Genomic DNA, 17994 nt, shown 5'->3' with positions numbered 1-17994 from the left:
GCTTTGTTTTTTTCCCATTCAGAAAGACCCTCTCCAATGTCATCTTAGCCAAATTCAAGCAGCTCCACAGGTTCAGTCTTTGCATTGCTACTTCACTGTCCACCTCTCGATTCCCTGGGCTTTCCACTGTGGGTGTGAGAGTTAGTAGAGGGCTCTCTGGTTTGAGGAGAGCAGAGGGACAGGTACTAGGAGACCGGGTGACATGGTTAAATAGAGTTGAGTTTGCATTCAGAGCATCCCCGGTCCCGACTCTGAAACCATTTGCAGTTGGTTCTGTTCACACACAGACAGAATCCCTGGAGGCCACAGCTCCTACCACCCACCCTGTAAATTCGGGATCTGAGTATGAAGAATGACAACGATGGAAGAGATGAGACAGCTCGTGGCTCCTGTCAAGACTTTCCTTCCTAGAGTGGGTGATTAGATGGCCGGGCCAGTGGCCAGGCGCTGAATGGAACCTTTGGCAAAGAGGAAAGAAAGGTCTTGGCAGTGTGTGGATGCCCAGCCCAGGAGCCATCCCTGGAGCTGAGCAGTCCTAACTAACCTCTCTGTCTGGCCCACACGTCCTGCTTTCTGCCCGCAGCCACCACAGCCCTAAGAATTGGCCTGGCCAGGTTCCCTCCAAGGAGCAGGCTAGTTGAGAATTATTCTTCCAGCTTCCTCAGCCCTCCAGAGAAAGGCAGTGGCACAGGATAGCAGTGAGAAGAGGAGCGCCTTAGATGGCGTGCCCACACCAATCTGGGCCTACAGCCGAGGGGCCTCCCTGTTTATGAACAACGTTCACATCAGCCCACCCCACATCAGAAAACAGCCTCAACACTTCCACACGGTCCCATCTAGGAAACCCGAGTCTCTCCAAAGGTACTGTAGACCCCATGGAGCATAAAGGAAGCCCCTCTGGGAGGTGGACATGAGAAAATGGGTGGAGTGGGGATGGGACAAAGCAGCCCACTTGGTCCTTGCCTCTCCCACCTTTTCTCCCCTCCTCAGCTTTGCCTCTTGCACTGCTTCCTGCAAACTGACAGCCCGTGCAAGGCCCAGACTGACGCCTCTGTGTCCTCTCCCTGAACCCATGGTCCAGTTTCCCCTGCCCGTGCCCTTTGGAATCCGGTTCTCCAGGATTCCTGTGTAGGCTGGGAAAACTCCCTGGAGGAAGCCAGCCCATTAAGCAGAATCCAGAAAGCAGGTCACAGCTGCTCCCATCCAGCTGAGGCACCAAAGCGAGGACAGAACATACAAGAGGCTCTGCTTTGCCTGGAGGACTCACCGGAAGGAGGGGACGAGAAGCAGCGGCATCCGCCTCACTGTCCAGCCTGCGGCCCCAGGTCCTCACGCGCTGGGCAGGGCCAACCCATCAGTCTGCAAGGAGCAAGGAGAAGCACTTCAAGTTATGGTCCCAACTCACGGCAAGAGGATGGAGATGTATCTCGGGGTAACTGCAGCGGCATCAATCCACACGAGTGCACCAAATAATGCCAGGGGCCACCCCCCACGACTTCTTTGCCACAGAGCATTGCTTTGATTTTTAGGGACTGTCTCCAAGTCATTTAATTATAACAATTCTTTGGTTGTTTTCTGACAGCACCTTTCCTGGACATCTGAAAGGTTCCCTCGCTACTCCGTGACAGCGTCCTCCTGTCTGTTAGAGAGGAGTGGGTGAGGCCCACTAAAGGTCAGCAGCTTTGCCTGAGGTCTCACGCTGGAGACACGGCAGAGCTGGGAAGGGTCCACAGACCCCTCGCCATGAGGTTATCACATGGTGCCAACACTCAGAGACAACCTCGGCCCCACGCCTGCGCTCTCCCCTGACAAGGACACCACGGGGGAACTGGTCCCCAGAAGGATCCCACACAGAGACCTCAGCGCTGTGCTGGTACTGCCTGTGGGAAGGGAGGGGGCGGCCGGGCAGGGACATGCTGTGTGGACTGTTGGCAGCTGACAGCCACCTGCTCGGCTCCGAGGAGGGTGGAAGGAAGTCGAGCAGAAGGGTGAGCCAACCCCTACCCCATGGCAGGGCTAGCTTGGTGCCCTGCTCCTGGCAGGGAGGCTCAGCACCGCCCACACTCCCTACCCACTGTCCCTCTACCGCCGCATCCCTAAAGCAGCAGTCCAGGCATGTGGTCTGATAATAAAGAATACCTTTGATTAATGCTAACTCCCCCAGTCAAGACAGTCTATAATCCTTCTCAGGGACCCAAAGTCATGGTGATCACATCAATCACAGACCCCACACCGTCCCCTACATATCCGCCACACACGCACTGCTTACCCCATACCCACTCCCTTCCCTGTGCACACCCCTATACCCTTGAGACCCCTCCTACCCTACACACACCCATACACCCCACACACTCCATGCACACCCTTCCCCCTCCCCCCACGCACACACCTCCATACCTGGCATACGTCCCACAGCCCCACACCTGACAAAGTGCCCTGTCCTCTCCCCCATATCTTCCCAGACACCATACACCCCCACCACCTACACCCTTCTTATACACTCCCTCATCAGCTCCCTAAGAACAGGAGACGAGAGGAAGCTGGCCTCGATACTGTAGGTCACAATCTCAGTGTCACTGGTAAAGAAGTCTGAGAAAAGCAGATGGAAGGCTGAACCAGGAAAGACGTCTCAGCTCCAGGGGCAGCTCTGGTCTTCCCAAGCAAGCGCTTCCCTGTCCACATTCCAGTGTGCTGCAGGCAGGCCCAGGCCGCCAGAGCACCAGGGAACAAGAATGCTGGGAAAGGGACCCCAGGCTGAAGAGCCCAGGAGGGCTTTGCCCCAAGGCCACCTAGCTGCTGGCAGGCCCCAGGGGTGGCCAGTTGTTTCCTAAATCAGGGCAAAGTGGAGAAGCCCTGGGGTCCCCACAGACCAGGGTGGGGAAAAGGGGAGCCACCTCTCAAGCAGACCGCATCTTTTAGCCCAGAAAACACACACACACACACACACACACACACACACACACACACACACACACAACCACCACCAAACATCTCTTACTAACTTACACAGGAGTGTTAGAAGCCAGGGTGTTATTTCCCCCCAGGGTCCTTTGCATTTAAAAAGCAGAGTCTGAGGAGAGGGGTGCCCAACCCAGCTGATTCTGGAAGTGGTGGGGGAAATTTCCAGTGGCCTGGGAAAAATCCACCGAAGAGTAGGAAGGGTGCCTCTCCACGGCCTCCTCTGGTCTCTGCTCCCGAGCCCCAAGAATCTCCCGGCCCTCTCTCCAGAACGCAGTGCTGCCTGCCAGGCAGTAGGTCACGGATCCCTCCAATTCCCGGCCTGGTCTACTGTGAGCCCAGCCTGACCCAGGCGGCCACCAGGTTTTCCCAATTGCCACGCAGTTCCACTCCCCTCCCCTGGCAGCAGGCCGGAAGGACATCCTGCTGGGGGCCAGCCAAGGACACTGACCGGGGGAAGATCTTACTCAGGCCAAAGGAGAAGTCCCACTTGGGATGCAGGGCCCTGAGAGGGCACTGAGCACCCAGAGCCTCCCAGAGATGGTCTCAGAATCTCCAAACCACAGGGAAGGGGACACCTGGCTGGGGGAACCAGGAAGGGGCAGCAGGCAGGGGTCCTGATGGTGCCAGATCGCAGGGTACCCACACCAGGTCTCCCACACCAGCCTGGCCACCCCTCCCGCTGCCCTAGTGGTAGGTCCAGAGTCCTCAGCCCCACTCACCTGCGTGGACTGGCACCTGGTGTGGCTCCCCATGCCCTGGTCCCCGTCCCACCTGACTCTCAGGGTCTCCAAAGCCAGGTGCTGCTGAAGGCGCCTCCTCTTTCTCCTGCTTTCTCTCTCCTCTTTCCACTATAACTCAAGATCCTTGGAAGCCTTCGCAGGCCAACCCTTTCCATCTCTCCTTACTTCTTTTACTCCCACTGTCTCCTTAACACTCTGATGTTGTGTGTGTGACATGAAAGATTAAAATGGTGGCCCTGGCGTCTGGGGCAGAAGAACTACACATTCACTTTGATGGTGCTGAAACAACCATTTTGCATCTCCATGCATGGATGGGTCTAGAAGACTTATTTTCTAAGTAGGAAGTGACGTAGCAGGTGGGGGAGTAGAGCAAGGAATCATGTCAGTTCCGTTTGGCGTTGCTCTCACATGCTCTGATGCTTTTCTTTCTCTTAAGCCCCAGTATATACAGGAAGATCCCAAGGGAGACAGAGGGCTCTTAAGACAGAGCCCAAGTCTACACCCAGTGGAGAGGCCACAGAGAAGAGAGGTGGACCGGCTGCCCACCTGGCATGGTGTAGCCCACTCACATCCCATCAGCCTCCATGGGTCCCTGGCCCATGTGACCTTCCCTCAGGGTATACCAGGGTAGCAATAGTCAGAGGCCATTCTCAGAAGGGATTAGCTGGTATTGTTTGCAGCTGGATAGACACAGCCAGGGTTTCAGCACATGCACAGGCACATCAAGGCTAACCTCCCATAGACACCTTGCTAGACCCCTTTATGATGTATGTCAACACCACCGCGAAGTCTGTCAATTAACCTTCAGGGATATGTCCACTGTCCTGATGGTCATAAGAGTATCACACTTTGTTCTGGTGAAAGGGAAAGACAAGGGAGGCAGAGAGGTGGGGAGAAGCCAGGTGAAAATGAGCAGCACAGAAATGGAAGGAAACAGGCCTCGTTTCCCTCTGGTCTTTTGTGGCAGGTACTGTCTTGTTGAAGCCTCATAACAATCTTTAAATGTGGATATTAATATCCTTATTCAACGGATGAGGAAACTAGAAAACAGGAAAGGGATTGAGTAACTTGCCCAAGGCCACACAACCAGTAAGGATGGGATCAACATTTAAGCTGAAACTTGTCTGAGGCTGAAATTCATAGTCTTTTCCCCATCCTGCCATGGAGACCCAGGCACATCACCTTTTACCAGCTGATATTGGTGATGATTCTGGTACACCTCAAAACACTTCTTCATCCTCCCGAGGCACTCAAAAAGCAAGCAAATAAATACAAAAGCGGGAAAAAACGGCCCACAGTTTTGCAGACAAGAGGGGAGAAATGATTCGTCTGAAGTCACATAGCTGGTCAGTGGCAGCAGGGGGACTAGTAGCAGGTCCCCGGCTCCCACTCCAGTGCTCTTTCCAGATGGAGCCACGCCAGCCTATCGTGCCCATTCTCACGGTCCTCCAGGGAAGGAAATCCCCCAGCCTTCCTCTTCGAGTTGCTCTCAAAGGGGCCCATCCTTTCCAAGCTTGGGTTACTTTAAGTGAAACACCCTATAGAAAACACATATCGGGCACCAAAAAATTATTTCTTCCACTTGCCTGAACAATGGAAACAGCCTCCTACCTAGTCTATGTCCCCTGCTGACCTCCCCATGGCCAGGATAACCCTGCAGTGCAGCTCCCATGTCACTCTTCTGATGAAAAGGTTTCTGTCTCTCCCTGTTCTTATCAGACACTCAGGACTCCCCACCTTGAGTCCCAGGCCAGTCTCCTGCATGCCCCCCAAATGCTGATGGTCATTAACTGTCCCCGAGGCCTCAAGTTTCCCCACAAGCCTCCACTCACACCAGGGCCTTCTGGAATACTCTCTGGCTTGCCCTCTACAAATGCCTGCTCTTCTACTCAGAGCCTGCTCTCGTCTCCTGTGACTGAAAGTGACTTTGCTCTCTTTGGAACATCTCTAAAATTTGTAATGTGTCCTACTGTGTTTTTATTGTTTTGTATTATCCCTACTTGTGATTAGAATAATAGACTTTGATCCATGCAAGTGCTTTATAGTTACAAAGCACTTTTGCAGACATAAGCCCATTGATCTTAAGAACAGAAATGACCTCTGATTTATCTTTGTCTTCCCCACCAGGCTCAGCACGGTGTTTCATTTTACACAGGACAGAGCTGTTAAACACTGTATTCTGAGGGTGGTTGGACCAGTCCAAGGAGAGAGTTAACAACTCCCTGTTATAGGATCAGAGATTCTGAGGCTGGATGAGGAAGACAAAATTGTAATTGATTTTTCCAGGTTGATACCTAATAGTAGTTATTATATTCTGAGTTTAGAGGGCCCCAAACTATTAAACACTCTGGTTCTAGCTTCCGTACTTCAGGGAGATGCTGCCTAAAGATTATACCACCCCTTGGGGCAGCCATATAACACCTGACTACTATTAAGCTTATAGGATTACCCCACTCCATAAAAAGCATTTCCATTCACAGGAATGCCTCAGTGCACAAGTGGTTGCCTCAAGGTCAGGATCCATATTGAATTGAGGTTTTATATCCCTAGGGTTTAGCATAAAGTTGCTATTGAAGGATGATAAAATAATTCTAACAATCACCATTTACTAAACCCTTGTCATGCATCAAGTCCTGATCTAGGTAGCTCATTAATGAGCCCATTTCATTTTTACAACTGCATTTTTTTCCCTAGTACTGTATCTTCCCATCATCTACAGGAGGAAATGGAAACATTGATAAGCTGAATAACTTTCCAAGGTCAAAGAAGTAGTGCATGAGAGAGCCGGGCTTTGAACCTGTGGACTCTGGCTCCAGAGCCACACTCAAGCACGTGCTGAAATTATACGGACCCTCAGTTGAGAATGAATGAATGTAAGAACAAATGAACAGCGGCACTGAAGGTATTCTTGTTGAATGAACAACTAACCAGCCATTAATTAACTCATTTTGTCTCCATTCTGTATTATCCATAGGAATATCACAAGAATCTTTCTCCAACTTTCCTTAAATTCAGTCAGATTATAGCTACAAATAATCCCCTGATCTACCAGTATTGAATCCCATTGGTAAAATAAAGAAACTCAGTTTAATTCATTCTCAGTGAACCAAGTTGTCCTACAGCATTAACTACAGAAGGACAGGGATGTGGTCCTGTGCACTGGTAAGAACAGCACGTATATTGTGTACATTCAGTGCCTAGTAGGTGAATGAAGGGATGAATAAAAGAGAAAATTAAACTACAATGGCTCTGGCCAGATTAAACTACTTCCACCTCACCTTCTGCCATTCACTTCACCTTTACCCGCACTCCAACTTGTACTCATTGCTCAGACCTCAACTAACTCCGAATTTCTTTCAGGAAGTCTGACCACCCCAAAAGCCTCACACTTGTGAGTTCTCAAAGCATCCATACCTTCCCACTATAGTCTACTGATTTCTGCATTCCCCACTCAACAAACAGTAAGCTCTGGGAGGTTCTCTGTCCTGGTATTTGAAAATACCCAACTTCATGAGGAAGCCCTCGAAAAACATTTGTGGAATAAAGGAATTCTTTTTAAATATTATCTGATAGACCTGCATCCCGTTGTGACAATATCTTCTCCCACAGGCGACTTTGAGAACCGGTTCTATTGTTATCTGGCTTTTGGGGACACCCCATCTCATTCAGAACTTGCACGTTGTTGACGTTTTTTTCTCAGGATCTGTCTTTTTCTTTTTAGTACAGCACAAAGGGAATACAGGCTGTAGAGGTATCCTGGCCAAGATTCCATCGGTGGCCCTAGTTAGTTGTACAATCTTAGGCGTGTTTCTTAAGCTTAGCTTGAATTCAAACCTAATCTAAATCTCAGTTCTCCCATCTGTAAAAGGGGAAGAGACAATTTCCTCATTATCCTTTCCCGCAAGGGCAGCGGGGGCGGGGATTGAGATACGTTTGAAAAGCTATGGCTGGACAGAAGCCCCGTGGCTATTCTTCTCCATCACCCGCCTTTCTCGGTACTTGAACTTTTTGCTCAGGTGGTTCCTTCTTGCCTCCCTGGTTGGGATCATCTGCAACAGCATTGCCAATATCACACATCAGACAATTTGTCAGCACTCTGGGACCACTCTATCTTTCAAAGTCTCTTGTCCGGGAATGGCATCTATCTTTTCTTTAAGTTAAAAACAAAAACAACAACAAAACTGACTTTTTGAGGAAATCTAGAGTGGAAATCTGACATCATGGCTATAATTTTTTGAGGGAAAATACAGTTGCCCTCTCCCAGGTGCCCACAGTATCTGATTTGCAAACAGTCTCTCCTTACTTGGTCAGAATTAAACGCACTCTGTGCTCCTGGTCACTTAAACTTCCCTTATCCTTTGGAAGCAGTATGGCAAGTCCTTCTGACAGACCTTCTGCTTTCAGAAAAGTGGGGCTCCGGCTAGATGTCTTGGCAGTGGAAGGGCTCCCCACGACTCTTCTCTGGGTTCTAGGTGAGTCTGAGACCTGAGACAAGAAGAGCTTCTATCTATCCCTTCTACCTAGCAAAGCAAACGGTCGTAATTCTTTATAATGGGATCTCCTTGCTTCTCTGCTCTTCCCCTCTCCCTGTGCTTCTGGGTTTGCTGCCAAGGCAACCGACTAGACTGAGAGAGAAAGACAGGGCTACAGAGAATGCCTCCAGGCCAGTTTACTCCTCATGGGCCTGGCTCAATGGGCACCCACCTCCACCCGCTGTGGGCAGAGTACAGGGACCGGAGAGGAGATGCAGTGGAGTCTAACCTCTAGGACAGGAGCCCTGAAGAAGGCAGAAAACATAGAGCTGCTGAGAAGAAAAGAAACCATTGCCCAGGAGACAATCTCACAGTGACTAGGATTGGCTAGGGTTAAGAGAGAAAGGTCCACGAGGAAGAGAAAGAGTGATACAGTTACGGTGAAAGGAAAAGCTTCTGAACAGTCAAATGATCTTGGCTTCTCTTTGAAATATTATGGAGACTCTTTACAGCAAGTTCTCTGGAAGAGGAAGGAGTGGTTGTTAAAGACCCCTGCAGCCCCATGTTGTGTATTCTGCTTTAGGACCACTGGGAATCCCTGTCCTCTTCCTTCTCCATACCTTGAGGCTCTGCCCCAAAGCACAAATGGTGTTTTTGGTGTCTTTAATCTGTTTTGCGATGAGTGAATCCCATCACTAATATTCTGAGAAGAGAATTTCCCAACAATGAAGCCACTGACAGGGTCGAATTCAGTTCTAAAGTGCTGAAGGACACCTTTCCATTGGTCACATTGCGATCTGTGGGGCAAACAAGTTCCAGCACTGCTTGTACCCTTGTGACCCTGGGAGGGTCACTTCTCAGGGAAATGATCTCCAAGGTCCTTTCCAGTTCTAAAGCTTTATGTGACCACAGGAAATGCAAGAAGAGTCTCCTTTCATTTTATTAAAGAGATGCAACATAGAGCAGATATAGAAATATCAAACAAAAGCTTTGCCTCAATTCTCCCAGGGACCCCCAAATCCCAAACCTCTTAGTAGAGTTGCCCAGAAGGTAGCAAAACTAATTTGATTATCCCTGGTCTTCTCTTTACACTGAAGGTAGGAATCTGAATGAGAAAGCAAAGAAAGGCCAGTAAGGCAGGAAGCCAAGGAATTCACATACATGTGGCTTGACCTCAAAAAACTGGGAATTAAGGAGGTACCTGGGGCTAGGTAGAGGAAATTTGTCCTCCCAGGCCCCTGTTCTGATAGCAGCACTGAGGTCACGAGCACAGGGTATGGAGTGAGATTGCCTGCTTCAAATCTCCCTGCTGTCATTTACCAGCTGGTGACACCAGTGTTAGTTATTATATGATTTGTCTGCTCAGCACTGTTCTGACTATTGACAGTAGCCAGCCTTTGGGGGGTTGTATGTCTCTCCCTAATTCCCTACAAATATCCTTAGCAGCCTTTCCTTCTCTCCCAGTTCCCATCATAACAACCCTATTTAAGGAGAAATACCCAAGGAGTAGTTACCATGGAATCATCACATCACTCTTTCCTTAGCCAGAAAGGAAAGGTTCCAGAACATTTTCTATTCCATATCCCTTTCCTCCCACCTCTCCCCTGATCCCCACTAGCTCTCCCTAACTTGTCACCAAGGCTAAACTTAGGATGAATAACCCACATTTGTACAGTACTTGGCAGTTTTCAGAATGTTTTTGCATACAGTATTTTTTTCAGTTCATGGTAAGCAGTAGTGTATTTTATCCTTAAAATAATCCTTAGAGCCAAAGTATTATTTGTTCCCATTTTACAGATATGCAAACTAGGTCTTAGGCAAGTTCACAAGTTGTCTATGCTCCCAAAGCTAGGAAGCAAGTCACACCAGGACTTCAAAGCCAGCCCCCCTCCCCACCTGGACACTGAACCCACCCACGGTTTTCTCTACTACTCTTCATTATCATGGCCAAGTTCACATCCTGGGAGTATGAGAAGCCTGAAGTTTATGGCCAGTTACAAATCTCCAAGGGAACATCTCATTTTCCTCAAAGAGAATATCTCATTTTTCTCCCTGCTGGCCCAGGGAAGGGCTGTCCAGGCTGAGGGACAATACACATTAGGTATCTGCAGTGTGCCAGGCCCAGGTGGGGTGAGGAATGCACAGAGAGGGGACCACAGCTCCTCAAGAGTGTAGGGTATCTGCTGGATACCACTTCATCACGGCAAAGACCACAGGCACTCCGGGCCAGTGGGCTATTATCTAAAGGAGCTACCGAGGGACAAGCCTGAGGCCCCAGGTAAACAGAGCCTTCCTCACCCCAGCACACCCCCTGGTCCTCCCTCACCCTTGCTTCCAGGGAGAGGGAGATAGACAAGCTCTGTTCTGGCCAGGGCTGAGAGCTTGATCAAATTCAGACACACACACCCATGCACACTCAGCAGTAAATTCAGAGCCATGGAAATAAAACCTTGGGCTCACCCAAAGGCCAAAGGAGAAGCAGCCATGGCTTCAGTCTGTGGCTCCGGCTCAGAGCCACCATCTCCTCAGACACTGGCTGCGAGGCAGAGCTATAAAATGTGCCTCGACTTAATTTTTCCATTGACACAACCCCAGATGAGACCGCCAGGCTCTGCAGGAGCTGCAGTTCAGAAGCCTTATAACCTCTTTTCTCCGGGATCCACAGCTAGTATTGGGAGTGGGAGGGGGTACATCATTTGGGGATCAGGTTTACCACCCCCTGGACCATTTCTCTTCCAATATCTTTCCAAGACCTAGTGCAGCAATAGGATAAGTTCTCATTCGGCGACTGAGACAGGGTTGGAATTCAGTGCAAATTGCTTACATCTGCTTGGCTACATCGCAGTCAGGTAGTTTAGAAAGAGAAGGAGGGGCAATGTTGGCCTACTTCTGGGAGGCTGGGTAGCTGTGCTGAGGAATCTGGTGCCATGCTGGGACCAGCCAGCCCAGGGTACAAAATTCCCCAACAGCATCGAGAAAAAAAATACCAGGGCAGTGGGAGACAATAGAGATTCCATCCTAGGCATGGCTGGTGGGACTGGGGCAGGGAAGCTACAAAGACCCCATATTGGGGTGGAGATGGAAGGAGAGAAGGCTGGCCGTAGGGAGCAAGAGCAATCAATAGCAGATTGCTTACACACAACAACACACACACACACGCGCACACACACACACACATTCACACATTCTCTCTCTCACACACACGCACACACACATACACACACACACACACACTCTCTCTCTCTCTCTCTCTCTCTCTCTCTCTCTCTTTCTCTCAGCCAACTCGGGTGTGTGCACTAACGAATCTCATACATTTGGTAACCTCTTCCCAGAGCCCAGGAGCCGGCCAAGCCCCCGGGGCTCCCCACCCTACCCCACCCCACCCCAGCTTGGCAGCCTCCCTTGGGCTTCCTGCTGCTGCGATCGCTCCCCAACATCAAAGCCGCCGCTGTGGGGAGCTGCAAATGAGAGTACAGGCCCGGAGAGCAAAGCCTCCCTTGAGGGCCCAGGAGCTCAAACTGAGGGTCCAGGTCCCTCTCCGTCTCCCGCAGGGTCTGCTTTTGCTGCGGGGTCCTTATAAGGGAGAAGCCAAGTCTGCCATTCGTCTGGCTAAAAAAATGTATATACTTCCCAGGCCATGTGCTGGCTGACTTTTCACCCACTGCAAGAGAAAGCACCCCCCACCCCCACTTCTGGGCAGGTTTTGTGTTATATTTCTCATTTTAACCAAACGAACCCCGAAACCATTGGCTGGTTCAGATCGCTTTGCAGCTGTGAGCCAGGAAGTGTGGGAAACGGGTGGGACGGGGACACCAGGGGGCCCAAGAACCCCCGAAACTGCGAGAGTGGGGTGGCGGTGGGGTCGGCAACCTGCTGGGCACCGCGGGCCGGAGCTCTGGCGCCCACGGTTCCGCGGCTCAGCCAGCGGCCGGGAACCCGCGACTCCTTCCATTGTTGCACCTCGGCTGTTGCCATGTTGGAGGGAGAGCCCCTTGACCTCGGCTCCCTCCCCTCCGCGGGCAGTCTGCAGCCCCCGGCCTGGGGCTCTCCCCGGCGGCGCGTCCTACCTGTGCTCGCCAAGGCTTTCCTGCGAGACCCGACGTGTCTTGTACTCCGCGACGCGGGGTCCGTGCTCCGCAGCCCCGGCGTCTCCGCACCCGCGCCAGCCGGCTGCACAGCTCCTCCGCGCGGACCGCTCCCCGCTCCGGCTACCAGCGGCCGGCGTCGGGCCCGGATCCCCGGGGCAGCGGGGAGGCAGAAGAGGCGCGTGGACCAGCTTGGAGCGGAGAACGTCCTCTCGGCCGAGAGCGTGCGCCGGCCCCACGGTCAGGCAACCCCGGGCGAGACAATAGCGGGAGCAGCGGGCGAGAGGCGAGAAGCCATCTCCCGGAGACCCGGCGCACTGCACGGCGACGCGCGGCTCAGCCAGACCCTGCCGGGACGGGGAGCGCCGGGCCGTCGGCTCCAGCCCGCAGCGCCCGGGCGGCCGCGGGCGGAGGGCGGGGCGGGCGCGGAGCCCTGACCGCACTCCCCTCCCCTCCGCTCCGCTCGCCTCCCCGCCCGCCCTGCCGGCCCGCGGGGGTGGGGTGGGGGGGACGCGCTGGTGTCTAGTTGTGCTTCAGGAAGCCGGGAGCCGGCATTTCCACTTCCCACTTGGGCGAGGGCTTTTGCAGACGGTCCTTGCTTTTCCCTGCTGGAACCCTTTGCTCTGTGGCAGAGGAAGCCACATCACTGGGCTGGAAATGACTGCGTTTCGAGATCCAGCTCTCGGTTTGAGGAATTACCCCCACGGTTAAGACAGCGAAGTCTGGAAGAGCCCCTACCTTGAGGGCGGAGGTGGGGCTGGGAGGAGCTGTCTCCGCGCTTTGCACGCTCAACCTCATTCGTGTTCCTGTTCGCTGGAGCGGCTCGTCCGACCTGAGCCCCAGGGAATAGCAATCAACGACCCGTGGGGGAGGGAAAGTAGAGGGTCCTCCAACCCAACGACGGTAGGAAAAACTTCTTGCATACAGTAGGTTATATTTAACATTCTGACCCCCAGTGCCTGTCTTTGAGCAGTGGTCTCTAGAAGAATTTTCCTAAAGCTTCCACGCAGAGGACACCAGTAGTTGGCCAGGTCCTCATTTGCATCAGGTTTGCGTAGTAACTATGCTCTCAGATCTCAAAATACATTTCCCTCAGTACCTGAATCCTATTCTCGCCACGGTGCCCCTGTCATGCCTGGTAGGCTGGAAGATCAACACCTGATGGTCACCTTCCCTCTGCAATGGCCTTCAGGTATTGGGGGTGGGGGCGGGGGGCGGGGCGTCTGGAGACCTGCACCTCCCTCAGATGCCCAGGACTCCCCAGTCGGGCTTCTGGCTGCCATCCTTCCCCTTCCCTGAGCTCAAGGAAGTGTTTGTTAAAATGCTACTATTCCGGTCTGTCTTGGGTTCACTTAGTTTAAAAAAAAAATACGGAAGTATCAGAAAGGTCTTTTAAACAAGATATGGGGCTTTTAAATTGTCCTCAATATGAAACTGCGCAACGAACCCAACACATTTCCTGGATTGACAGAGTTGGGAGAGGCTTTCAGAACTCAAGGAGAGGACTGTTGGGAAAGGAATCTGAATAACCGGGGGAAGTACTACGTAGGGGAGAAAGCCATATACAGTTCACAAGTCAAAGGATTTCTGGGGACCTTGTTTTGTTCTCCTGCAAGATAAATCCAGCCAAGTGCAAAGGACCCGTAATTGCAGGGTGCATGAGAAAAGGGGAAAAGAAGCCCACGAGAGGGAGGCCTTGCTCATGTTTCTTCTCTCTCCCCACGGCAGTGTGACCTTGGGTAGCCCACTCCACTGGCCACTCGGGGCTGGCGTGAAAATCAAATGAGAGGATATAAAACGAACCATTTTGATGACCAGACAGCCTGCTCTGCACACATATCATAATGTATATACGATCCTATTCCAGATCCTCAACAGCCACGGGGGACAAAAGCACGCATGCATTCCCTCCTTCCCTCACTGCTTGTTCACACTACTACTATTTATGGCAGCCTACTCTGTGCCTGTCGTAAGGCTAAGCTCAAAAGCCTGCGAAAAGAGTAGCAGGAGCCATCACTATTGCTGGACTGAGAAGTCTAACAGGAAATAGGCCTGGGCTGTTGGGTTGAGGATCATGTCAAAGGCTTTATGATGCAGGTCAGTAGGGGGAAAAATTGGCCTTTTAAGAGAAACCAGGGCATGTCAAAAGTTTAGATTTTGTCCTGTAGCTAACAGGAACCCAATGTGTAGACGGGTGGAGCTGGGAGTGATCTGGTCAGAAAACACTTTCAGGCACATGACACAGGAGGACTTGGAAGGTGCACTGTATGTCTTCCCTTGGATCCACCTCCAGCCCTGTAGCTTCCTAGTAGGGGTTGGCCAATGGGGAGCCACGGCGGGGTTGGGAGGAGGGAGGTCAAGGAAGTCTGGGTATTTATTCCTCAGGGTTCTTCCCTTTGGGGTCACTGTGGGCTAGCTCCCTCCAGGTGATTCCCTCTCCCTCTTCGTCACTTTTCCTTTTCCTCCTTTCTTAACCCAGAAAATCACCCACTTCCTTTGACTTTCTGGGCCCGGGACTGGAAACCCCCCTACCTGCTGGCCTGTGTATTGCACACTGCTCCTTGTGCGTCCCTATATCCTGCCAACTCTTTGTAAATTGTCTCTTCAGATTGGAGTGTGTCACTTGCTTCCTGCCAGGTTAGGAGTATAGGCGAAGAGATCAACAAGGGGGCCATGCCTACACTGAGACTGCAAGATCAGAAAACCTCAAAACTGTGCTGGGGCTCTGGCAGTGGGGAAAAAAAGGAAAGGAGAGATACAAGAGAGAGTCAGGCAGTCAAATAAATAATATTCCACAATGTATTGAATGGAGAGAACCACAGAGGGGGAGGAATCTGGAATTAGTCCCCACTAGGTGCCTTAGGAATTGGCGGCAAGGGGAGGTATTCATTAACTGAGGGACCATAGTGAGACTAGGCGCAGGCACTGGGGAACAATCATGAGTTTACCAATTGACGAATGCATCTGCCTGTGCATCGTTCCCTTCAGAAATATCCCAGGCACCTTCACCCCCTTGATTTTCACCCAGTGGGGCCTTTGGTGGGCTTCTGATCTGCAGAACTATCAGATAATAACTGTGTTTTTTAGTCCATTAAATTTGTAGTAATTTGTTATGGCAGCAATAACAACTAATACACCCTGCAATCCGTTTCCCAAGAAGCTTCCCTAAAGAAGCCCCTACGGATGTCTAGGCACACCTAATAGTCGCCCGGATTGTAGCACTAATCACGGAGTGTTATACCTGCTTGTTTGCTATTTTTCTGGATTGAGGAGGAGATAGAAGAGGAGAATAACTAGCCTATAAAATTCCTTAAGGACAAGGAAATCTCTGCTGGGTTTATCTTTGAATTCCTAGGCCTAATTCATTGCCTGATTCAAAGCTGGTACTCAATAAATACTTGGAGAATGAGAAAGTGAATGAAGGCGTGGCTTTAGTTTGCTGGAAGAGAGAGAATGACAGGATTAGACAATGGAGAGTTTGAGAAGTTAAGATTTCAGTGATTAAAAACAAGAACTTGGTCAGGGAGCAAGTGATTGAAATGAGTGGGAGGAGGAGGTAATCGAATCTGTTTATATATGTTTTGTTCTCTGTGTTCAGCTCTTGGCTGGGGCTAATCTATAAAACAAATTGGGCTAAAATGGAAAAAGGCAATATTTGTACCATTTTCATTTAAAAATCCTTCAAAAGACTTTCTTCATAGACTATACCATCTATGAAAGATGGATGGATATTGGAGAGGTAGGGGAGGCATTCTGTAAATATTTCGTAATTAGGTTGACTTCTTCAAACCTATGGATCCTAACTGGCTTTGAAATCAGTCCTGCTTCTCCCTTATACCTTTTCAATGACCCAGGACATTTGATGACTGCCTTGTTCAGGGAGTACTTATCTCAGTGTCTGAGCTCTTGCTGCTGTGCAAGAATCATGGGCTGCAAGCCCCTCTGTGCTTTCAGAGAGGAGGGTGGTGGGAGACCAGAGGACGGGCTCACCAGAAACTCAGGCTGCTCTCAGTTTGGAGTTTTTAGGTCACAAACACCAAAGGGGACTTCCCCAAATAACTTCTCTGTACCATGTGTCTTCCCAGTACCTTGCAAAGGTCTCCGCTCCAAAGGCTCTACCTGGTGATGAGGGAGGGGGCAGCCACACCAGGCTCTGGTTTGGGGAGCCCCGGGAAAGCATCTTCACATTAAACCTTTCTAAAATTCTACCACGGGACATGTGCTTTCTGGCTCTTTAATACAATTATGTTCAACTCACAACTATCCTTGCACTAGATACCTGGCTATGTACCACTGTGGGTCTCTCTGGAGGAGGAAGACAAGACTTCCCCGTCATGTAGGTGCCTCCAAATTCCTGCGAAAACAGTTATGGCTGCAGGGTGCAACCAGGTGAGGCAAAGCTTGTGGGCCAAGATAAATCTTTCTTGCTGCACAGCTGTTTCCAGCTCTGTTACAGAGTTGATGGTGGTTTTCTAAGGCTGATGAGGAGGAGGGTAAAAAGTAATTGGTGAGGGAAATGAAGTTACAAAAATGGAGGGGGGAGGAGGGCCTCCAAATATAAATATGTGGGGTTACATTGCCCTCTAGTGGGAGGCCTAAGGTCAACAGTCTATGTGACGTCAGAAGCTTGGAGAAGCAATCGGGAAGACTGCCTGCTGAATAAGGTACAAAACTCCTGCTGGTGGTATTTGTAATGCAACAACAAAAAAGCAGATTCAGTTCATTGTACCTCAGGCGGGACTTTGAAATGTTAACAAGACAAACTTTCAATCTTCAAACTTTGCTATTGCCTATAAGACAAAATTATTCTCAGCCTGAAATAAACCTGGTCAGCGCTCTTCAGTCTGGCACTGCCTCTCTCCATGCCAGCCAGATTAATTTATTTTTCATCCCCCAAACACACCTGGCACTCCCCACTTTCCTGTCAGACTTAACCATTTTCCTTCCCACTGTGCCTAGATTCCTCGTCGTGGAAACAGTAGGTGCTCAATAAACAACTTGATGAGTTAATCCCATTCAATCTATTTAACTTTTAAACAGCTGGTTTATTATCCCGACAGCAAGGGATTATGATGTAACAAAGCCACTGGCCAGGAAGAAGACCTTGAAACCCCCTTTATTCTTGCCCCTTTAAGGACACTGGACGGATACCATTTCCCTTCCTTAAAAAAAAAACAGTGAGGTATAATATATTTCCACATTTCATTCATAAAAACAAAGCAAGAGATTTTTCCCCATCTGACACAGTGAGTGCTCAAGAAATGTCTCATTAAATAAATGAATGTCTGTCTGGTTCATTACAATTTCTTCTGTACATCTCTGACAGTTGCTTGTGTAAACTTACCTCTCATCATGTCTTTTTCTTGCTGAAAACTCAAGGGCTCCCACCCTCATTTTATGATCCCTGCCTTTCTGTCCACGTTTACCTCCTGCCACTCTATACTTGAATTCTTACTACTGTATTTATTACTTTGTTAAAACTGTTTGCTTAAATGTCTACCTTGTATCCTAGACTGTGAGCAGGATCCATGTTCTGCATATCTCCATCTCTGGAGCTAGCATAGAACCTAAACCATAATAGGATGATCAATAAATATTTGTTCAGTTAAATCATTCCTTCCTGTTGCATTTTGAATCTGTTCTTTCTAATCTCATTCACAGTGGGAAAAGTAATAGAATGGCAACACTTTATGTATCTTACAAGTCATCTAATCAATTTCCCTCAATTTATAGATG

General features: G+C 50.2%; 1 protein-coding gene across 3 annotated transcripts in view; it reads right to left on the bottom strand.

The window, feature by feature from the left end:
* PIK3C2B (phosphatidylinositol-4-phosphate 3-kinase catalytic subunit type 2 beta) overlaps positions 1–13358 on the bottom strand; it is a 59713-nt gene extending 46355 nt beyond the window's left edge. Inside the window, exons 1-2 of one of the 3 annotated variants that reach the window (XR_012122931.1) lie at positions 12241–13358; positions 1268–1359 (exon numbers count right to left, since the gene is read on the bottom strand). The gene's annotated coding sequence lies outside the window, so the exon portion shown is untranslated. The remainder of the gene's footprint in view (positions 1–1267; positions 1360–12240) is intronic. The other 2 variants (XM_073217077.1, XM_073217076.1) reach the window with 2 other exon arrangements.
* Between the last annotated feature and the right edge of the window lie 4636 nt (positions 13359–17994).

This window comes from Manis javanica, chromosome 11, assembly GCF_040802235.1.
Source record: "Manis javanica isolate MJ-LG chromosome 11, MJ_LKY, whole genome shotgun sequence".
Lineage (NCBI taxonomy): Eukaryota > Metazoa > Chordata > Mammalia > Pholidota > Manidae > Manis > Manis javanica.
The sequence above is the reverse complement of the archived record's forward strand: the minus strand, read 5'-3'. Positions and strand labels throughout refer to the sequence as shown.